This window comes from Phyllobates terribilis, unplaced genomic scaffold (assembly GCF_046119375.1).
Source record: "Phyllobates terribilis strain yellow unplaced genomic scaffold, ASM4611937v1 Scaffold_8__6_contigs__length_399053987, whole genome shotgun sequence".
NCBI classification, from domain to species: domain Eukaryota; kingdom Metazoa; phylum Chordata; class Amphibia; order Anura; family Dendrobatidae; genus Phyllobates; species Phyllobates terribilis.
In genome coordinates this window covers 129,566,373-129,591,322 of record NW_027362768.1, presented here as the reverse complement: position 1 = coordinate 129,591,322, position 24,950 = coordinate 129,566,373, and the positions used below count along the sequence as shown (strand labels likewise).

General features: G+C 44.6%; 1 protein-coding gene across 6 annotated transcripts in view; it reads right to left on the bottom strand.

Annotated features, from left to right (window-relative positions):
• The window catches only part of CACNA1E (calcium voltage-gated channel subunit alpha1 E), a 1,192,401-nt gene that overhangs the window by 925,331 nt on the left and 242,120 nt on the right, over positions 1-24,950 (bottom strand). The gene's annotated exons all lie outside the window — the stretch shown is intronic.

The following is a 24,950-nucleotide window of genomic DNA, read 5'->3' as shown; positions in this document are numbered from 1 at the left end:
TTTGTATAAGTCCCCCCTAAAATTGTAAAGTGCTGCGGAATATGTTGGCGCTAAAAAAAATAAAAATTATTATTATATTATTATCTGTAAAATCCGCTACACCTAATAATAAGGCTACATGAATCCATTTCTCTTTTTTATGGTTAAGTGTTACAGAAAACAGCCCCGCAGTAGACTAACTCTGAAAGCTCTATTGTTCTACATTAGCTTTGTTATTTTATCACGGATTTAGGCATTTCTAACTTTTGCAGGAAAATCATAGTGAGAAGAGCAAACCATGAAGTCCCAGGTGATACCTCACCTTTCTGCAGTGACCCCCTCTTCGCCTCCTGCCTGCTCTTACTTGTCACTATCATAGTGCTCTGCTAACATGATGGACATTGGTTACCTCATAAATAGCCTATATATACCAAATCCAGGTCCCAAGTGTCAGCTTCTGACTCTAGTGTCACTATGACTTGTACTTCTGCTGTTGCTTTTGGTTATTACTTTGACACTGTTTCTGGTTTACACTCCTTCATTCCTGGTCAAGGCACAAGGTTATCTCCCCAACACCTGGCTTGACTCCTTGGCTTAGTTTTTTTATGATGACTACCACTTGATCCTCTGGTGATGTTCTTGTTTCCTCCTCTGGCTAGACCATTCATTTCATCCTGGGCGGGCTACTCAGGACATCTCTATGAACTACTGTTGAAGACTTCTGTTACATGCAATTGTTTCATATGGTGAGACATAACTTTCCTAAATTACTCTATTAAAGTGGTACTGTTATTAAAGGGATTGTCTGGGCTTTCTGTATAACTTGTACCTAGGCTGCAGAATGCTGACAGCTTGTAATATACTCCCTGTCAGCATTCTGCATGGTGTCCTAGGTATCACATTGATGTGTGCAGCTCTCTCCTGATTCTGGAGGAGCTGCTCACTCCCTGACTAGAGTTGTCCTGTCTGGCAGAGACTAGTCGGTGATGTCACAACAGACACCACCCCCAGTCTCTGCCAGACCCTCCCCCTCCTCCTGCTCCAGCCACAGACACCATCCCCAATTTCTGCCAGACCCTCCCCATGCCTCCAGCTCCAGATTCCTGGGGCAGCTGTGTGAGGCAGCAGGGGAATAACTCAACTGATAGGTCTAACCAGGAAGGAAAAGGCTTCTACACAGGTGAGTATAATGTGCTGAGTACATCCATTCCTCCCTCATCCTTCCATCCATCCCTTCCTCATCTATCCATCCATCCCTCATCCATTTATCCATCCATCTCTCCCTCATTCATCCATCCATCCCTCCCTCCCTCATCCATCCATCCACACACATATCGATACACACATCACAATAGACTGAGGTTCTGCAGCAGCTGAGGTGTATTATGTGGCATATATGTAGATATACATCACTATAGACTGAGGTTCTGCAGCAGCTGAGGTGTATTATGTGGTATATATGTAGATACACACAAACTTACACTCTTACACACACATCACTATAGACTTCACTTTATAGTATTCTTATGTGAGGGGCGATGTGGAAACATGAAGCTCTATCACCACCGTGGATGCGGTGTGGAGTGCTGCTTTCCACAAATGAGGACATAGGACACTGCTCTGCTATTTCCAATACTAGAGTGATGACAGAGGACAGCGCAGGGGCAGATACTGACAGCCAATGAGTGTGCAGTGGGTGGGCAGAGGGCGGTGTTGGACCCCTAGGCCGGGCGGTGCCAGCTTTCGCTGTGAGGTTAGATAGTACATCACAGGGAGCTGTCAAGTTTGGTAGATACACAGGTAAGCAAACTGAGTGCAGGGAATGAAGTGAAATTCAGGAGGAACGAAAGGCAGAAACAAATAACAAAATTTATAGGGGTGTTGTATATTACAGTACAGTACAGCATTGATTAGCTTAAAAAAAATGTTTGGATTTCATGGTCGGACAACTTCTTTAAGGAAAAATCACTTGGCTCCAATGTTTCCGAGAAATCATCCTTTGAAAAACCAGCCAAGGACCATGCATCTTGGATGACTAGTCCTAGAGGCTGATCCCCTGAAGCATCTATCCACGCCACTCCCACAGACTCACAGGTCTGTGTATACAGACATAGGAAGAGACCTGTCAATCTAGGGGAACAGAGTTAGGAGAAGCTGCCGGGGATCTGCATCAAACTAGTCATCCAAGACGCATAGTCCCCGGATGCTTTTTCAATGTATTTCTCCTCTGGAACACTGCAGCGTTTCAGAGCAATGCAAACACTGCTGCAATAATGCTGCCAGAAGTTTGATTCATGATACCAATGGTTTGGGCAGCATGTACCTCCTGTCAGATTCCCTTTTAGACCAATTAAAGGGACTGTCCACTACTTTAAAATAACTTCTAAATGGATTCACCATCTTCACATTCCATCCGAGCTGGAAGAAACAAGCAGGGGCTCTTTGCTTCCAGTACTAAGCAATATACAATGCATCTTGAATCTCCCTGAGTATTATTCTTAAATGTAGGCAAGAATGTTGTGTACTGTCTGATAGCCTTGTCAGTGTGCGCCGCTCGAACATCAGTCACAGAATAAAGCTCATTTTACCCAATGAATAATGTGAGTCATGACAACCTCCTGAACATCCTATGGTACAGACAGCTCACAGAAGGCATTGCCTTGGTACATAACCATTCCCCACCTCTGAGCATGCAACTAATATTGCCGCTTTCTGACGTCTACTGCGCAGCAGGAAAGAAGAATGTGATGAAGGAAGCAAAAGAAAGCGATGCAAAAATTACTTAAATCTTCATCTGGCACGTAACATCGTTTCTTCTTCTACTTGTTAAAACAAGGCCTCCAGTTACACAGGCTAATGTAATTCATTGTTTCCACTGCATTGGAAATGCAAACTCTTGTCAGGCTGCCCAGAAGGTCTGAACAACTCACTCAGAAATATCATAGAGGATGTTAGGACTTTGGAACGCTTCCATGCTATACTGGCAAGCATTAACTTTCGGCAAACACTCACTATCACCCATCGCTGTGATGAATGCTGCAAAATCAGCCCAGAAAAGTTATCCAATATAAGAAAGGTTTGAATATCTAATCAGATGTTAATTTCACAGCTACTTCATGGGAACATTACATGACATGAACAGTACAGTTTGTAACAATGGATCAGACTGGAGATTGCCCACACAGTGTCTGAGCTTTTCAAAGCCTTGGATTCCAGTCTCACTATGTATGTGACTAACACAGTCCAAAATCTAAAAAAATAAAATAAAATGCAATAGCAGCTAAAAATATATTAAAAATTAACCCACACAAGTGGAAAGTCATGAATCCCTAATGATGTCACTTTAATGAAAGTCATCATAAGCATGATCAACACATATACTTGTAGATACATTTAATACCTGTTACGCACCTGTCCCAAATGTTGGTTGTGCTCCCCTCACTCTGGTTTGCTAAGCTCTGTTGTGCTTCACAACAGATGGCCAGGAATGATCCCATGAGATATCTGCCTGGGGCTTGGTATTATGACTTTCTAGTCACTTTGGTGTTTTGTCTGCTACCTGTTCCCGGTCTTCCAGGACCTATGATACCTGTTTCCAGTCTTTTTTAGGACCTCTGCTACCTATCCGCCTGTGGCTTTCAGGATATCTCCTGTCTGCCTGACTCTGTACCTCTGCTACCTGTGGCATCCAGGACCCTTCCTGTCCACCTGTGGCTTCCAGTACCTCTGCTATGTGTTCGCCTGTTGCTTCCAGAATATCTCCTGTCTGCCTGACTCTTCCAGTACATCTGCTACCTGTCCCCGGTCTTCCTGGACCTCTTCTATGTGTCTGTCTGCAGCTTCCAGGACCTCTGTTACCTCTTTCCTGTCTTCCAGGACCTCTTATTCCTGTTCACGGTCTTCCAAGATGGTCTTGTCAGCCTGCGGCTTCCATGATCTTGGATAAATGTTCACGGTCTTCCAGGACTTCTACTATGTGTCCGCCTACGACTTCCAGGACATCTCCTATCTGCCTGCGGTTTCTAGTACCTGTGCCACCTGTTTCTGTTCCTCAAGGACCTCTGTTATATGTCTGTGACTCGCCCCCTGGGCCTTGGGGCACACGGAACCGGGCTCTAGTGTGATGATGGGGGTAGTAGTGGCATCCCGATCCCGTGGCTCAGGGTGGTCAGACCAAATGCTGTGGCAGTCTATTTGTAGGGTTTTGAATGTCCGACTACACCACCCGTGGATTGCGGCCAGGGATGACCGTCGCTGCAAGGCAGACCGCAGAGGCTGGTGTTGCTATGCAGCACAGGAATAGGATAACTCCCCACGGGAAGAGTGTAACCTCAGGGCAGTGTAATAAGAAGCTGGGGGTGATGGTGCAAGCCAAAATAATAAGGGTTCAGAGTCTGCTTCAAACAGTCCAGGGTCTTTATTGTAGTTAGTACTAATGACCCAACAGGAGTACAGGGTAGGAATGGGCCTGGGTGTCTGAGAGCATTCGGGCGAGCCCCACTGGTCAGGGTGAGTGGGTAGGCCTACCGTTCTCTCTCTGCCCTTGCTGACTATCCCCCTTTTCGTGGTGTGATAGCCCACGTCCCTGAGCTGGCCGTGTACTACGCCTGTATGGCTTGCGACTCAGGCCTTAGGTACCTGTTGCTTCTCCGTGCTGAACCGGTCCCTCTGTGTGGCGGAGCCTCCAGGCTTCTCAGGCCAAGGGACCTGAAATCCCTCTCAGGTTGATTATCTGCTGCCGGGTTTGCAACCCTGACAGCCTCGGACCCCAGTGGCCGGTTGTGTAGTTCTCTCTCAGCCAGGACCGGCTCTCGTCGCCTCTGTTCCTGGCTTGCTGTTCCTCCTCTGCCTCCCGGACTCCTCAGCTGCTGCTGACCTGTCCCTTTCCTCTGGGAACCCTTCTGGATGCTTCAGAAGTGGGTCCTGGTCTCCCTAACCCTGCCCTCAGTTCCAGCTTTTATAGGGGCAGCCTGCTCCCCCCTACTGGCCTGGGACAGGAGGTGCTGCACGCTAATGGTCCCTGACCAGGGAACCTCCCTCCTGCTCTCAGACACAGCCTTTAATATTTGTGGCATCCAGGCCTGGGGTGACTCATTCCCCCCTAGTAAATTTTAGTACTCCGGGACTAAACAAGAAACACAAATACAGGGTATAAATGCATGACCATAAACACAACAGGGAAAGAAATAACAAACAACACCACATATTGAGTTCTTTAGGTCACAGTGTGGTCTGTGACCGGGTGTCCAAGGTACTCCGCAGCCGGGTCAGAATGTCCTTTACAGTCCTTTTCTCCTCATCTGACCATGATTTCACTTCCCGCTGGGCTGCACCGGTTAGCTGCCCCGTCAGAATGCTCACTTTCTGTTATTCTGTCAGGGGATAAACTTTAAATAAACTGTGCAGTCTTTCCTTAAAGTCAGTTAATGTATGGGATTCCCCTGAGTATTGGGGCAGCCAGGCCGCTCCGGGGATGTAGGGCATGGAGAACGGCATCACCGCTGCTGCAGCCACGCTGGTGGTAGAAGGTCCCTCCACGTCCGTCATCTCCCCCCCCCCAGTTAACCGTGGCCTACCTTCCGTTGATCCTCTTCCGTAGGCCGCGGCTCCGCTGGTGCTGCTCCGGGCAAGGACCTTGCGTCGCGTCCTGGTGACGTCAGCTTCGCTCTCTCTCCTTCCAGGACCTTGCGCAGTGTCGGTGCGTAGGGCGGGGCTTCAGGTCTCGCGCGGTTTTGGACGTCCACGCCCCTCTTCTTCCCGCGCGGCGTCCCGAAGATGGCGCCCGATGGCGGAAACACAGCTGAGGATGGCGGGAAACGGCTCCGGATGGCGGGAAACCTCTTTTTCAGGTAAGTATGAAGTCTTTTTCAGGCACGCAATACCCGTTTGTGGCAGGTTGGTCACAATCCTGCCGACTACGCCAAAGCTGACTCGCCCCCTGGGCAGTGGGGCACACGGAACCGGGCTTTAGTGCGATGATGGGGGTAGTAGTGGCATCCCGATCCCGTGGCTCAGGGTGGTCAGACCAAATGCTGTGGCAGTCTATTTGTAGGATTTTGAATGTCCGACTACGCCACCCGTGGATTGCGGTCAGGGATGACCGCCGCTGCAAGGCAGACCGCTGAGGCTGGTGTTGGTATGCAGCACAGGGATAGGATAACTCCCCACGGGAAGAGTGTAACCTCAGGGCAGTGTAATAGGATGCTGGGGGTGATGGTGCAAGCCGCAATAATAAGGGTTCAGAGTCTACTTCAAACAGTCCAGGGTCTTTATTGTAGTTAGTACTAATGACCCAACAGGAGTACAGGGTAGGAATGGGCCTGGGTGTCTGAGAGCATTCGGGCGAGTCCCACTGGTCAGGGTGAGTGGGTAGGCCTACCGTTCTCTCTCTGCCCTTGCTGACTATCCCCCTTTTCGTGGTGTGATAGCCCACGTCCCTGAGCTGGCCGTGTACTATGCCTGTATGGCTTGCGACTCGGGCCTTAGGTACCTGTTGCTTCTCCGTGCTGTACCAGTCCGTCTGTGTGGCGGAGCCTCCAGGCTTCTCAGGCCAAGGGACCTGAAATCCCTCTCAGGTTGATTATCTGCTGCCGGGCTTGCAACCCTGACAGCCTCGGACCCCAGTGTCCAGTTGTGTAGTTCTCTCTCAGCCAGGACCTGCTCTCGTCGCCTCTGTCCCTGGCTTGCTGTTCCTCCTCTGCCTCCCGGACTCCTCAGCTGCTGCTGACCTGTCCCTTTCCTCTGGGAACCCTTCTGGATGCTTCAGGAGTGGGTCCTGGTCTCCCTAACACTGCCCTCAGTTCCAGCTTTTATAGGGGCAGCCTGCTCCCCCTACTGGTCTGGGACAGGAGGTGCTGCATGCTAATGGTCCCTGACCAGGGAACCTCCCTCCTGCTCTCAGACACAGCCTTTAATATTTGTGGCATCCAGGCCTGGGGTGACACATCTGCCTTTGGCTTCCAGGACGTCTCCTAAATGCCTGAGGCTTCCTGGATCTATGCTACCCTTTCCCGATCTTTCAGGACCTATACTACCTGTTTCGGGACTCCTGTCTGTCTGCGATCTCCTGTACTGCTGCTACCTGTTTCCCGCATGCCTCAACTGCCTGCTGCACTGACGCCTGTGGCCCTTGGCCCATATGTATCTAATACATTTTATATAATTTTTTTATATTAGACTGTGTTGGCCATATTCTTTCCTTTATTTGTTGGCTTCAGTATTATTCATTTGCATGATCCCATTGCTCTTTGTCTGGACGCTTTCTATGATACCGTCTCACAATGTGTCAACCTTTGCATGTTCCTGGGCAGTTTGCCTGCTATCTTGAGACTCACTAACAGATTTCTCAGCTTCTGTTCTTGCCTGGAGAACACAGACATGGCATCTGTATAGTATTATTTATCATTTTTAAGAGGGCATATGCACATGTAATTTGCTGAAGTTAGTAAATGCCCATACACATTGAATGAAAACCGTCCGAACCTGCTGCATTCAGCGGAACCAGCTGGTTACCACATGGAATTGGTGGGGTTCTCATCATTCCCTAAACTGAAATTGTGAATTTCTACATGCCTGATCATTTGTTATTACAGGACCTAAGCCTCTACCAAAGATGCAAGTGGGAACACAAGAGCATTACTTATGTTAATTAAAGGGGTTGTCCACTATTTGGATAACCACTTTTCAATTACTATATCCCCCCATGTAAAATAAAAACAGCCTGTACTTACTCTCAGTGCTGACACTGCTCCAGTGATGTCGATGGCGAGGCTCCCAGGGCTCGCTTGACATTGTTATATCACATGAGCCCTGCATGCAATCAGCGTTCGCTAATGAACCAACCACTTTACTCTCACTTCCTTTGGACAAAACTTACATCCAGATGAAATGATTCTCTGACTTCCTCCGAATGTTTTTCTTCCACTGGGGGTAAGTACAGGCTGTTTTTATATTACATGGCGGGATACAGGGTTGGACTGGCCCTCCGGGACACCCGAAAATCCTCCGATGGGCCCCCAAGCAGGATGCAGAGTGGGCATGCTGGTTTCAACTGACCTTGGACGCACATTCACTTGAAATGTATTGTCCCGTCGCAATAGGCCGCCGACCTTGCAAAGGCCGGTGGCTGATGTGAGTGTGGCCATCGTAGGTGGCGCATGACAGTGATGTCGCCAGCATATGGACAGGCACACTCATGTCATCCACCGGCCTTTGCTGGGTCAGCGGCCATTTTAACATGAGCGCGCTGGATCTAAGAAGAGGACACCATGCGGCGCCGGGAGCGCAGGCTGGTAAGGGGAATCTTTTTTTTTTTACGCTTCTGTCACTGTGGATGTGGAGGCCAGACCAAGGGACATAGAGGACACAGCCAAGATCGAGTGACCTAGGGCCTGAGGCTCTCTAGGCCCATGGCTGTGCCCCCCAAAGCCCCTGGTTGTGCCCCCTTGGCCCCGGGCTGTGCCCCCTTGGCCCCTGGCTGTGCCCCCTTGGACCCTGGCTGGCCCGCTAGGTCCCTGCTTGTACCCCCTAGGTCCCTTGGCCCTGGCTGTGCCCCCTATGATAGGACACGGCCAAGGGACCTAGGGGGCACAGCCAGAGCAGAGAGACCTAGGTGGCCAGGATGGGGCACATTATTAAATAAAAGTGGCCAGGATGAGGGATTTAAAGGTAACCTGTCAGGTCCCCCATACCCTCCAACCCAGCTGCATTCACTTATTTATGAGTAAATTCCCTGCTTAACTAGCCCTGTATAGTGTTTTTCTGTAAAAATAAGGTTAAAAAAAAAGCATTTATAATGTCCCCGTTTTCTATGCTAATGAGGGCTTTGACTAGTCGAAGTACATAGTCATAAGTAGTGTTGAGCATTCCGATACTGAAATATCGGGTATCGGCCGATATTCGCGGTATCGGAATTCCGATACTTAATTCTGATACTTTTAGAATATCGAATACCGGAATCGGAAGTTCCCATAATGCCTGCGCTCTGCAGTGTCTCTGAAGGATGACAAGCTGGATGGCAGTGCTCAGCTGCGATCCAGCCTGTCATCAGAATGCCATCCTAGCTTGAGAGAATTCTCCTGATTGTTTAAAAGCCGGCGGGCGGTAAAAAGCCGCCGGCTTTTAAACAATCACACAGCCCCATACTGCTTCCCCGCAGCCTCCCACCCCGATCCTCCGCTCCCCTCGCCACCTCCCATCCTGCTCGTAAGTTAGGACCGGGCGGGGAGCGCAGCACCAAGGAGCGGGGAGCGAAGGACCCGGGCGGGGAAGCCGGCAGTGAAAAGACTTCACCGCCGGCTTTCCCGTTCTGTGCTGCGCTTTCCCGCTGGTCATTTCAAATGAACAGCTGAGGTATCAGCTGATGCCGATCAGCTGTTCATTTGAAGTAGCCGCGGTGCCCTCGGAGGGTTCATGTGAGTTCATGCTTGACTGCATTGCATGAACTCACATGAACTTTCCCACGGTCGCACAGGTCAGCCTCACCTCCCAGACCCGTCATGATTAGTGTGTGTGGGTGTCTGTGCGATGTGTGCGGGTGTGCGCGGTGTCTGTGCGATGTCTGCGGGTGTGTGCGGGTGTGCGCTGTGTCTGTGCGATGTCTGCGTGCAGGCAAACATAGGCCGATGTGACAGTACTACTCCCATCGGCCTATGTCTGTAACCCGTCCACTCGTGCCAGCAGGATCAGCTTGATGGGAGCAGTAGTTCCCATCAGCCTGATCCTGCTATTTAAACTGCCCCATGGTCCCCAATAAATTTTAAATACATGTCATTGGTGGCCAGTGGTTACCTACAATAAATTAGTTTATACATTACCTGTCCCCACCGATCGCCACCTAAAATAAAGTAAAAAACAAAAAACTACACCTATACTCACCTAGACACCTAATTCCCCGAAGCCATCAATCTCCTGTAATAAAATATAAAATAATAAACCACCACCTTATCCTTACCCCTCCGTAGTAGTCCACGAGTGTCCCACGATGATCTCCAGTTCAGAGCAGCCACATAGAATGTGACCGATCTGAACCGCTGCCGCCGCTAGAATGATGGGGCCGTAAAGCAGCCCCGTCATGCCATAAGCGGGTTCGCCGGAGTTCAGGCAGCGCTGCTGCGGTTAGCTGCTTTACGGCCCCGCTGTACCGTGAGAAATTCCCACGGTACAGCAGTGCCGTAAAGGAGGCCTCCGGAGCTGCGCTGCCTGAATGCACTCCGGTGACCTCAGTCAGGGGCTCCCGCTGCCGGGAGCGGACGTGTTCCCGGCAGTGTGAGCTTACAGCAGCCATGACAGCTGTCTCATCTCCAGATGTGACAGCTGTGCATGGGAGATCAGCGCAGGAACGTGGACAGGTAACTATTTTTTTTTTAATAAACTAAGAATTAAATAAAATGGTGTGTTTTATTTCAAATAAATTATTTTTTTCTGGGTGTAGTGTGTGTTTTTTATTTTTAACACTTTGTAGGTTAGTAATGGGGGTGTCTTATAGACGCCCATCATTACTAACCTGGGCTTCATGGCAGCTGGCGCTGACATGAACCCCACCACTATTACCCCCTGCCACCGCACCAGGGCAGCGTGGAAGAGCGAGGCTAAGTGCCATAATTGGCGCATCCTATGGATGCGCCATTTCTGGGGCGGCTGACAGCTGGTGTTTCTAGCCTGGGAGGGGGCCAATATTCATGGCACCCTTCCTGGGCTATTAATATCAGCCCCCAGCTGTCTGCCTAGCCTTTGCTAGCTATTAAAATAGGGAGGACCCCACGTCATTTTTTGGGGGGGTCTCCCATTTTAATAGCTAGTAAAGGGTAGGTATTCAGCTGGGGGCTGATATTAGTAGCCTGGGAAGCTCCGTGGGTATTACCCCCTTCCCAGGCTTCAAACATCTGCCCCAGCCATCTGCTTAACCTCCGCTAGAGACTAAAATTATGGGGGATCCCACGCCAATTTTATTTTTAATAAATCCTTTATTTTAACACTAAATGACACTTGAGGGGTTAATAAAGATGCAGTCCCTAAATTATTATTTATTTTTTAATTAATTTTTCCCAAAAATTTTGACGTTGGCTTTGCCATATTTTTGTATGCCAGCCAGGTACAGCAGGCAGGAACGGGCTGCCCCCAACTCCCAGCTGCCTATTTGTACCTGGCCGGACACAACAATATAGGGAAGCCCTTTTTTTTTTAATTATTTCATGAAATAATTAAAAAAAAATTGACGTGGCGCTTCGCACTATATTTGTGTCCAGCCAGGTACAGCAGGCAGGAACGGGCTGCCCCCAACCACCAGCTGCCTATTTGTACCTGGCCGGACACAACAATATAGGGAATCCCTTTTTTTTTAAATTATTTCATGAAATAATTAAAAAAAAATTGACGTGGGGCTTCGCACTATATTTGTGTCCAGCCAGGTACAGCAGGCAGGAACGGGCTGCCCCCAACCACCAGCTGCCTATTTGTACCTGGCCGGACACAACAATATAGGGAAGCCCTTTTTTTTAAAATTATTTTATGAAATAATTTAAAAAAAATTGACGTGGGGCTTCGCCCTGTTTTTGTGTCCAGCCAGGTACAACTAGGCAGCTGGGGGCTGGAATCTGCAGCGCAGGGAGGCCCAAGCTTTCTGGGCCACCCGCGCTGCAAATTGCAGCCCGCAGCCACCCCGGAAAATGGCACGTTCATAGAAGCACCATCTTCTGGCGCTGTACCCAACTCATCCAGGGCCCTGATGCGGTGGCTCACTGGGTAATAAAGGGGTTAGGGCCAGCTTGGCATTATCAGCTGGCCCTAAGCCCGAAATTCATGGGGTCACGCCAATATTAGACATGACCACCATGAATTTCTAGTAAAGTATTTAAAAAAAACACAACACCCAGAAAAAAGTCCTTTAATTGAAATAAACGCACAATTCTTTATTGTTCTAAATTAAACTATACTTACCATCACGCCCATTCCAACTGAAGCCAACGATCTCCTGCAATAAAAGAAAAATAATAAAGCAACCTCATCCTTAGCTTTCCATGGTTCCCACGACAGCTTCAGCTCTGCTACATCGAGATGAGAGGCTGGACCACAGCAGAACACTGCCATACAGCCTGTCATCCCGCAGACACTGAGAAGCGCAGGCATGCTTGCGCTCCTCAGTGTCTCTCTGTGACGGCATAAAGATGAGCCGAGGTCATGTCCAATGAACTCGGCTCACCTCATGCACGTCACTGACAGCGTGGGAAAATTCTCCTGCACTCAGCGCTTCAGCGTGAGAATTTTCCCACGCTGTCAGTGACGTGCATGAGGTCAGCTGAGTTCATTGGACATGAACTCACCTCATGCATGTCACTGACAGCGTGGGAAAATTCTCACGCTGAAGCGCTGAGTGCAGGAGAATTTTCCCACGCTGTCAGTGACGTGCATGAGGTGAGCCGAGTTCATTGGACATGACCTCGGCTCATCTTTATGCCGTCACAGAGAGACACTGAGGAGCGCAAGCATGCCTGCGCTTCTCAGTGTCTGCGGGATGACAGGCTGTATGGCAGTGTTCTGCTGTGGTCCAGCCTCTCATCTCGATGTAGCAGAGCTGAAGCTGTCATGGGAACCATGGAAAGGTAAGGATGAGGTTGCTTTATTATTTTTCTTTTATTGCAGGAGATCGTTGGCTTCAGCTGGAATGGGCGTGATGGTAAGTATGGTTTAATTTAGAACAATAAAGAATTGTGTGTTTATTTCAATTAAAGGATTTTATTCTGGGTGTTTGTGGGTTTTTTTTAACTTTGACTATGGTGTTAGTAATGGGGGTGTCTTATAGATGCCTCTCCATTATTAACCTGGGCTTGATGTCAGCTGGCATTATAAGCTGACATCAACCCCAGCCCTATTACCCCACTGCCACCGCTACAGGGCAGTGGGAAGAGCGAGGCTAAGTGCCAGAATTGGCGTATCCTATGGATGCGCCATTTCTGGGGCGGCTGACGGCTGGTGTTTCTAGCCAGGGAGGGGGCCAATATTCATGGCACCCTTCCTTGGCTATTAATATCAGCCCCCAGCTGTCTGCCTAGCCTTTCCTAGCTATTAAATTAGGGGGGACCCCACGTCATTTTTTGGGGGGGTCCCCCATTTTAATAGCTAGTAAAGGCTAGATATTCAGCTGGGGGCTGATATTAGTAGCCTGGGAAGCTCCGTGGCTATTACCCCCTTCCCAGGCTTCAAACATCTGCCCCAGCCGTCTGCTTAACCTCCGCTAGAGCCTAAAATTACGGGGAACCCTACGCCAATTTTTTTTAAATAAATCCTTTATTTTAACACTAAATGACAAGTACAGTAATCAACACTGTCACTGTACTTCATATATATGTGACTGACATGTTTCTATCTATCTAATCTTTGTGTGATTCTCTATTCCTTCTATTCTAAATTGTCGGGTACCGCTGCTGAATTGCCGGCCGGCTTTTTTAAAGAGACGGTGCATGAAAACACTATTATTTTTTTTTATAAATCCTTTACACTAAATGACAAGTACAGTAAGCAACACTGTCACTGTACTTCTTATATATGTGACTGACATGTTTCTATCTATCTAATCTATGTGTGATGCTCTATTCTTTCTGTTATAAATTGTCGGGTACCGGTGTATGCCGCTGATGAATTGCCAGCTTTTCGCGTAATACATTCTACTTTATTCTTAGTTGTTTTACTTCATGTAGATTTAACCTACAAGGAAAGAAAGGGTTTCTTTTCATTCCGATATTTGTGTCCCATTGACTTGCATTGGTTTCCGGTATCAGAATCGGCGATATCCGATACTTTTTGGGTATCGGTCCGATCCAATCCAATACGATATTTCCTGAAAACGGAAGGTATCGCTCAACACTAGTCATAAGTGCATAGTGCTATATAATATGATGATTGCAATATATTAAGAGGATAAAAACTTTGATGGGAAGAGGAAGTGCTTCTTTAATTATTTTGCCCCATCTTCATCCACACACAACGCAGGTCAATTAACACAATGCATTCCCAGAGAGAAAAGTGTTTTTTTGAGAAAATACTAATTCTTATTTTGCAAAGTAGGTGACAACATTTTATGGCAATGGAAGAAGTACTGCATGTGTTTATATTATGGTATAAATTGAGATTTAAACTGTCTTGGATGCTTGTCTCTTATTCTGGGGACTTTTCAAATTTCTTCTAACTTACTGTACCTTATACTTGTCACTTTCTTCCCTCTGTCATCACAGCACCGCTATGCTCCCACCCGTCACATTTGCAGAGACTGCCTGCCTACTTGGATCCGTGCAGGTGCTGCTTTGATCACAGGACTTTACATGACTCTACAGACACAAAGGCCTCATGTCATTCCACGCTAAGGAAAGATATTCAATGTTTTTTAGTTATCTTTCTCACTAAGTCTTTGAGAAGGGAGAAAGTAGAGGACTGCAGGAATTCATTATTCTACTTACCACATTCTTTATTCTACTATGCACCGTGCTGAAATCAATGGATTTTGCAGCTTTGCAAGTAAATGAAGTTAATAAATACATGGCTTTATTTTTACACCATAAACCTTCATTTACACACTGATGTGCAATTAGAGGATTTTTCAGTGAATCATTGGAGTAACATTTTAACACAAGGGTGTAAGAAATATTAGTTGGGACCCATAGTAAAACTTAGAATACCGCACAACTTTACCATGACCAATTTTAGCAGCAATCTCAAAACATGAAAACTTTATGATGATTATTAATTAAAATACTATGGGGCCGATTCATCAATGCTTTTTAAACTAGAGTAAAAACTTTGAAAAGTCCATGAAATGTTTGCGGAATGTGGATTTGCACAGAAAAATTGCAATTTTTGGCATTTTCACGTCAGTTTCAATTAGCTCCATCATGCCCGCCTGTCAAATTCTTTAAAAGTGACAGCGTTTTGTGCACCAGAAATGCTTTTCCAGTCTCTGACTAGAGTAGCATTTCTACCTCTGTGCAGAGGGAAAACATGCCGAATTCAATAATGTGCGCTTCTTAATTAATTCAGCGACTTCTACTCCAGCAAGACTGGCGAGACGTGAATGTGATCTACTGCGGTCTTGATGAATCGGCCCCTATTAGTTTTATGGAACTTAGAAATACTTTTACAAAAGTCCATCTTCAGATTTAAAAAGTAAACAAAATACTTTCAATATCTCCCTAATGGAAAGCGATAATAATCAGAGTGATGTCTCAGTACAGAGATAATATACATTTTGATGTTTAGGTACAGGAATAATAAACATAGTGATATCACTGTACAGGGATGATAATTGTATTGATGTCTAAATACAGGGATAATGAACAGTGATCTTAAATTACAGGGGGGGGGAGTTATGTCAGGGTACAGGGGTAATACACAGTCAAGAGATAATACACACAGTGATGTCACAGTACAGGGATAATACACACAGTGATGTCACAGTACAGGGATAATACACACAGTGATGTCACGGTACAGGAAGAATACACACAGTGATGTAACAGTACAGAGATAATACACACAGTGATGTCACAGTACAGGGATAATACACACAGTGATGTAACATTACATGGAAAATGCACACAGTGATGTCACAGTACATGGATAATGCACACAGTGATGTCACAGTACAAGGATAATACACACAGTGATGTCACAGTACAGGGATAATACACACAGTGATGTAATAGTACATGGTAATACACACAGTGATGTCACAGTACATGGATAATGCACACAGTGATGTCACAGTACATGGATAATGCACACAGTGATGTCACAGTACATGGATAATGCACACAGTGATGTCACAGTACAGGGATAATACACACAGTGATGTCACAGTACATGGATAATGCACACAGTGATGTCACAATACAGGGATAATGCTCACAGTGATGTCACAGTACAGGGATACAGGGATAATACACACAGTGATGTAAGAGTAATACACACAGTGATGTCACAGTACAGGGATAATACACAGTGATGTCACAGTACAGGGGTAATACACACTGTGATATCACAGTACCGGGATAATACACACAGTGATGTCAAAGTACATAGATAATACACACAGTGATGTCACAGTACAGGGATAATACACACAGTGATGTCACAGTACAGGGATAATACACACAGTGATGTCACAGTACAGAGGTAATACACACACTGATGTCACAGTACAGGGATAATACACACAGTGATGTAACAGTACAGGGATAATACACACAGTGATGTCACAGTACAGGGATAATACACAGTGATGTCACAGTACAGGGGTAATACACACTGATATCACAGTACAGGGATAATACACACAGTGATGTCACAGTACATGGATAATACACACAGTGATGTCACAGTACAGGGATAATACACACAGTGATGTCACAGTACAAGGATAATACACACAGTGATGTCACAGTACAGGGATAATACACACAGTGATGTCACAGTACAGGGATAATACACACAGTGATGTCACAGTACAGAGATAATACACACAGTGATGTCACAGCACAGGGATAATAAAAACAGTGATGTCACAGTACAGGGATAATACACACAGTGATGTCACAGTACAGGGATAATACACACAGTGATGTCACAGTACATGGATAATACACACAGTGATGTCACAGTATAGGGATAATACACACAGTGATGTCACAGTACAGGGATAATACACACAGTGATATCACAATACAGGGATAATAAAAACAGTGATGTCACAGTACAGGGATAATACACACAGTGATGTCACAGTACAGGGATAATACACACAGTGATGTCACAGTACATGGATAATACACACAGTGATGTCACAGTATAGGGATAATACACACAGTGATGTCACAGTACAGGAATTATACACACAGTGATGACACAGTGATATCACAGAACATGGATAATACACACAGTGATATCACAGTACATGGATAATACTCACAGTGATGTCACAGTACATCGATAATACAGTGATGTAGCTGCTATGCATGCGGCCTTGGTAGTTATGCCCATGCTTTAACATACAAACTTTCCATTTTGCTTGGCTAAGTATAGGGTGAATACATTGTGTACCATCTGATTTTATTATTTTTACACAGCACTGGTTATTAGATGGGGGAACCAGAAAATAGAAAACCCCTTTAAGCTAGTGCACATAACTATTTTTTCTTAATCTACTTTGCATTTATTTCTTATTGGGAGAAATGTTGCAATTGGCACAATAAGGAATATCATGATAGTTACAAGATCACTTGCAACTTCTTTTGTCAAAGAGATTAATTAGAGGTGCATGGCAACTGTGATTTTACAGCAATTCACCATTTACAGTGAAGGAAGCAAGTATTTGATCCCTTGCTGTTTTTGTAAGTTTGCCCACAGACAAAGACATGAACAGTCTATCATTTTAAGGGTAGGTTAATTTTAACATTGAGAGATAGAATATCCAAAATAAATCAAGAAAATCACATTGTATAAATTAGATACATTTATTTGCATTTTGCAGTGAGAAATAAGTATTTGATCCCTCTGGCAAACACCACTTAATACTTGGTGGCAAAACCCTTGTTGACAAGCACAGCAGTCAGACATTTTTTGTAGTTGATGATGAGGGTTGCGCACATGTCAGGAGGAATTTTGGTCCACTCCTCTTTGCAGATCATCTCTAAATCATTCAGATTTTGAGGCTGTCACTTGGCAACTCGGAGCTTCAACTCCCTCCATAAGTTTTCTATGGGATTAAGGTCTGGAGACTGGCTAGGCCACTCCATGACCTTACTGTGCTTCTTTTTGAGCCACTCCTTTGTTGCCTTGGCTGTATGTTTTGGGTCATTGTCTTGCTGGAAGACCCAGCCACGACCCATTTTTAATGTCCAGGTGGAGGAAAGGAGGTTGTCACTCAGCTTTTTACGTTACATCCATTCTCCCATTGATGCGGTGAAGTAGTCCTGTGCCCTTAGCAGAAAAACACCCCTAAAACAATGTTTCCACCTCCATGCTTGACAGTGGGGATGCTGTTCTTTGGGTCATAGGCAATATTTTTCTTCCTCCAAACACAGTGAGTTGAGTTGATGCCAAAGAGCTCAATTTTTGTCTCATCTGACCACAGCACCTTCTCCCAATAACTCACAGAATCATCCAGGTGTTCATTGGCAAACTTCAGACGGGCCTGTACATGTGCCTTCTTGAGCAAGGGGACCTTGCGGGCACTGCAGGATTTTAAACCTTTAAGGCATAATGTGTTACCAATGGTTTTCTTGGGGACTGTGGTCCGAGCTGCCTTGAGATCATTAACAAGTTCCCCCCATGTAGTTTTTGGCTGATCTCTCACCTTCTTCATGATCAAGGATACCCCACGAGGTGAGATTTTGCATGGTGCCCCAGATCAATGTCATTTGATAGTCATTTTGTATTTCTTCCATTTTCTTACTATTGCACCAACAGTTGTCTCCTTCTCACCCAGCGTCTTACTTATGGTTTTCTAACCCATTCCAGCTTTGTGCAGGTCTATGATCTTGTCCCTGACATCCTTACAAAGCTCTTTGGTCTTGCCCATGTTGTAAAGGTTAGGGTCTGACTGATTAATTGAGTCTATGGACAGGAGTCTTTTATACAGATGACTATGTAAGACAGTTGTCTTTAATGCAGGTAACTAGAGGATTAGGAGCGTCTAACTGGTCTGTAGGAGCCAGAACTCATAATGGTTTGTAGGGGATCAAATACTTATTTCTCACTGCAAAATGCAAATAAATTTATCTAATCTATATAATGTGATTTTCTTGATTTATTTTGGATATTCTCTCTCTCAATGTTAAAATTAACCTTCCCTAAAAATTACAGACTGTTCATGTCTTTGTCAGCGGGCCAACTTACAAAAACAGCAAGGGATCAAATAATTATTTCCTTCACTGTACATAATCAAAGACAAGTAAATTATCTGGCTGCCTCTTTCAAAGGTATGAAATCACTTTTTTTTTTCTTATAACCTACACACAAGAATGAGCTGACAGATTCCTGTTAAAGCAGATCTGTTACCAGATTTCACAAATAAAATTCCATACGTTACTGAGTAGATCTCCTAGACCTGATGAGGCTGGTGTACATACTGTGAAAATCCATATTAAAGTGGCTGTAGAATCCTTTTGAAAAATTTTCCTGCCTGATATTGAAATGAGCATTTTTTAAGGACAGCTAGGGCTGCTCATTTAGAAAAAACAATCATGGTGTCATTCTGCAGCCATTCGGCCTCATCATGTCAAAAGTATTTATGCGGCAAAGTATGCAGCTTGTATTATGAAATCTGTTTAAAAATTCATTTTGACATTTAAATCAAAGCCAACATCTAATACTTGAAAAGAAACTCATTAGGTGAAATGTATTAATTAATTTATTATTATTAATAGTAAATATTTAATTTAAATGAGCAAATATTTGTTTTATACTGTTCTATAAACTGAAAAAGAAACTCATATTGAAGATATAAGCAGTGTCTTTCCTTGTAAAGTTAATTTACTGATGTTGAATAAACATAAAAAACAAGTTGTATATTATAAGGAATATTGACTACTGATTGTAAAAAAAAAAAATAATAAAAAAATGTTGCATTCCCACTTATGCCCAGAAGGTGGCGATACAAATCATTTAAAATATCTTCATAGTTTTAAAGTTTTATTTTTATTGTATTTATTTTTACAGTTATATTGTTTGGTATGTTTTTAACAGTAAGTAGTATTATATTTTTATGAAGAATTTATAATTATCTTTTTATTCTTGGGATAAGGTTGTTTTTAGTGATATTTTCTAAGCATTAGAAAGCTGACTGGGGGAGAGAGAACAGCATAGTCGCTTGTAAATTGGAATATTTAAATGTTTTTGTTGCAGGTATACATACAATTTTGTACAAGGAGTCCTGAGTAGTGAGACATAATAATGGTCATGTTTGTTGATTATTTATCATTTACGGCCACTTTCATACATCCAAAATTCTTGCTTCGAGTATTGGTCGCGATGTTCAGTCCAAATGTGAGTCTCCTGACCCCAACGAAACAGCCTCATATTGCCTATAAGACTGTAAGGCTTGGGTCAGGAGACTCATGGTTGGTCCGGACATCGCGGTCAGTATTAGGACATGTGAAACCAACCTTAATCTGAAGAATTTTTAAAAATTATACACTATACACTACCATAGAACTTTCTAAGTCTGTGTTCCAACTTGTATTTGGACATACTGTTTGTCTTTTCCACCTTTAGGAACAGACAAACATAAATTAAAGGGAACTTTGCACTAGGTTTTTCATATGTAATCTGAGAACAGAATGATGTAGGGGCTGAAACCCTGATTCCAGCGATGTGTCACTTACTGGTCTGCCTGCTGTCATTATGATACAATTTCTGTATTCTCTGGTGCAGATTTAGCAGTGCTCGGAATGCTGAGCCGTATATAACCCCGCCCACATCACTGATTCGCTGCTTTCTTTCTACATGCTACATTGACAGAAAGCTGATAATTATTGCTAGAGGTTTAGTTGGACCAGGAGGCACAAGACAACTAGTCCTGTTGTGATAATCTTCTGCTGATAAAACACTGATTTTATTGAAACCTTTACACACAGCCTATGAAGTGACACATCGCTGGAATCCTGGTCTCTGTCCCTACATCATAGTGCTCTCAGATTACATAATAATAAATATAATAATAATTTTTATTTATATAGCGCCAACATATTCCGCAGCACTTTACAATTAAGCGGGGACATGTACCTACAATAAATTCAATACAAGGTGAGACAGTTTAACAGTTACATTAGGAGTGAGGTCCCTGCTTGCAAGCTTACTATCTACATGGAAATGGGGGGACACAATAGGTGGAAAGTGCTTGTTATTTCAGGTCTGGCAATTATAATAAGTCGCGATTATCATATAAAGCTGTATGATGCGGTCATCAGCCTGTATGTTCAAGTGCAATACTCAATTACCGAGTGCAGTTATTGTGTGCATGGAGGGTGTAGAAACAGATGAACAGTAGGGTGCAGATTCTGAATAGTATTTAGGAGGGAACAGGGGAAAGTTAGTTTACTGGGTATTTGAGGTGGTAGGCTTGTTTAAAGAGATGGGTTTTTAAAGCGCGCTTGAAGACATCGGGGCTAGGCATCAATCAGATCGTCTGGGGTAGAGCATTCCAGAGAACTGGTGCAGCACGAGAGAAGTCTTGGAGACGGAGGTGCGAGGTTCGGATTATGGGGGATGTTAGCCTTAGGTCATTTGTGGAACGGAGGGCACGTGTAGGACGATAGACTGAGATGAGAGAGGAGATATAAGGTGGTGCAGAACTGTAGAGAGCTTTCTGGGTGAGAGCAATGAGTTTATATTGGACCCTGTAGTGAATGGGTAACCAGTGTAATGACTGGCACAAGGTGGAGGCATCGGTGAAGCGGCTGGACATAAATATGACCCTGGCTGCCGCATTCAGGACAGATTGGTGAGGGGAAATTTTGGTAAGAGGGAGACCGATCAGAAGAGAGTTGCAGTAGTCCAGACGAGAGTGAATAAGAGCGACAGTAAGAGTTTTAGTGAGAAAAGGTCGGATTCTGGAGATGTTTTTAAGATGCAGGTGACAAGAGCGAGTGAGTGATCGGATATAGGGAGTAAAGGAAAGGTTAGTGTCGAATATGACCCCAAGGCAGCGGGCGTGCTGCTTGGGAGTTATGGTTGACCCCTCCAAGGTAATTTCGATATTAGGTAGAAAGCCGGCCGGTGGGTGCAGCTCTCTGGCGCCCCTTTACCTCTCAGGTCAGTCAAGGTACTGCACCTAGAGAAAGTAGTGCCAGGTAGCTGCAACCAGCGCAGGGAACACGGTAGAGTGTTATCCCTTCAACGTCACTAAACCGTAACGTCACTACACAGCACAACTCGCTAGCGCCCTCTTAGCCTCAGGTCAGTCAAGGAACTGCACCTAGGATAAGCGGTCGCCAGGGAGACTGTCCTGTAACCTACTGGGTATCGAGGCCCTCTGTAGTGAGGGCGGTATATATATCTTCCTTGGCCGCGCCAGGAATATATATATCTGAACCTCCGACCGTCACTACCAGCCTTCCCCAACCCCCAGTTGGTATGCTGCCACCAGTCCCTATTTTAGATATACGCCCAGTCCGTGAATGGGCCTATATCGGGTCAGGAACCAACCCTAGGTAGCGTTTTTGGCTTGAGCCGAGCTCACACGGACGTGCGTTCGTTATGCAGAATAAAAGGCAGGCCCACAATTACTTGAGGTAATTGATTATAATAATACACTAGATACACGATATACAACTAAATATACACAGGTATAAGGTCAGGCTAAACTATACAACAATGGAATACAACACACAGAATCACCACAGCATATCAGTTACCGGTTTCTTGATTTTCTTGTGACGCAGGGAGAGGATTCTGCGGTCGCAGGCACGGTTCTTTGTTACAGGCTGAGGCCTACCACCGCATGGACAAACTGCTCCTCCCCTTGGTGGCCTCAGCTGGTGCTCAGATGTTCATTACATAGCAAAAACTTGCTAACAGATTCCCTTTAATGTCCGAAATGGATCCACTGATTATTGTGGCTTACTCGTTCCATTACATGTCCGTTTTATAGAAAGGAAAAAAAAAGTTCTACATGATGCCCTTTTTCTTCCATTTTAAAAACAAACACATATCAAAATCCAGATGGGCTCCAAAGTAATCAATCAGATCCCTCTTCTTCTGCTTTCAACAGTTATGCAACGAATCTGTTTTTTACATTAATTTTTTTTGTCTGTTCCTAAAAATGTAAAGGACAAATGGAATATCCTACTCTAAGTGTGAAAGTAGCCCAATATATCCTGTGTTTAAATTCCTTACAACTTGGAATCTTTTAGTGAATGGAAGAATTATCCTTAATATTCAGAGGTTAAGAACTTGTCCAGTCTTTATGTGAGACATATAAAAAGTATTTTTTAACGTGTAAAATGGCAATTCTTTCAGCATTTTTACATCGTCTTTTACCTATTCAAATGAATGGGAAAAAATGTATAAAAAATGCATCTGAAATGGGCCAAAAATCCATCAAAAACTTACATATTTTATGCAGCGTTTTTTCCTGCCAACACTCTGGCTTTTGCTGCAGAAAAAATTGTTGCTAATACTCACTGTGCACATATCCTGAAATGGGAACTGTATTTTCAACAAACTTTGTATTCTTATTAGAGAATTCAGCTTTTTTCTCCCCTTATTAGCCACTTTCCCTGACCACTGCCCCCTTAACTGATCATTAACTCTAAAAAACAGCTCAACTCCATCTCCATGTTGCTCAAGGAAAAACAGACTGCCAGCTTACTGTGTGTGGTGTCAGATTACGGACTTTTATACTTTATGTAAGGGGAAAAGGAAGAGCAGCAGAGTGAGAAAATATAGAAAGGGAGACAAAGAAAGTTTGTGCTGAACTTTCTAACAAGTCTTTTACCTCCCTCCAAAGCTGGATTCACATTTACACAGCTCAATACTGCCGTATAATTTCCTCCATGCTTCTCCTGTTTTTCTATGTGAGCTAGCATAAATATCAAAGAAGAGGAATCCTTCTCTCTGCCCTGTGCTGTGTATGGGAGACATCATAGCTTCCCATCTGCTCAGTATCAAGGGCAAATAAAGAGATAGGACACAAGTTCTGTGATGGCCAAAAGTAATGTTATTCCTCATGTACACGGAGATGACAGCTTATTATGAAAAGTTACCTGAAAGTATAGTTACACTTTACAGGGTTATTCCCATCTTCTAAGATGGGTGAATTTAAAAAATCCTTGCCAAAACAAGTAACAGTGCAATTTACTTGCTATTAAAATTTTGGACAAATCACATCAACGTTTTTATTTTATTGTATTCTGCACCTTGTCAAGGGGGCAAGCACCTGTTTAGCAGTTGTGGCTGAAAATGCACAGTGCTTACAAGCTCTTTTTTTTAGCTTGTAATCTATGCACTGCTTCTGGCCAGGATTTCTGGACTACATGGTTAGCTCCTGATTCTGGCCAGCTTCAGTTCCACTGCACTTCTAATGCTGCACAGCTAAAGTTGCCTCATTGGGACCGCACAGGTCAGACTAGCAGCTGTCAATCAACCAGACGAGCTCCACCCCCTAGGAGTCAGGATGTCGGAAGGATAAGGAGAAACTCACTCCTGAACATAGAAGATGGGACCAACCCTTTAATAATACCAATGTTAACATAGTTTCATGCTCATGTCGGGTTTACACTATATCTCAAGCGTTTTATAGGGTAGGCCTGCCATTACTGGCTTTAGCTAGGAGGCCCAGGAGTGTTCAGGTCCAGGTCCTGTTGGAATATGGATGGTAGGGAGAGGAAGGAGAACACACCCGAATAACCAAATGACACGTCTCTGAACAAAACTTCACATTGCCAATATTGACAGAAGTACAAAGTTACAGCATTAAAGGAGTTGTCCACTACTTTATAACCTTGCCCTATAGGTGCTAACAGCTCTAGACTAGCACTTTTGTAGTGTAATTTTCTCCCAGCACGTCATCTCATCCATTTGTTGCATACTGATATCTGCCTGTGCCGTTCATTGTGATTTGCCTCTCTTCTGGGCTCTGGACATAGACATAGAAGTATCTCACACCGTTTTAAAAAGTCTTTAGCTGTTAACATACATGGGACAGGGTTATAAAGTAGTGGACAACCCCTTTAACTTAAAAGTTACTATTAGTATTATCAGGCATGTTAATGTAACCGTCATACTGGGCCTTGCCGAGTTTCACAGCACTTTTATTGAGGCTCATAGAGTTGTGTAATGACGGACGTTAGGGGAAGCATTGAGTATCTCTGTAAGTCACCCTAGGGTTTACTCATTGTCACATGAGTCAAGGTCTCTTATGGAAGGTCTTTATCCAAAATCAGTCCAAAGAAGAAAAATGCATAATCAGAGTCCAACAATGACAA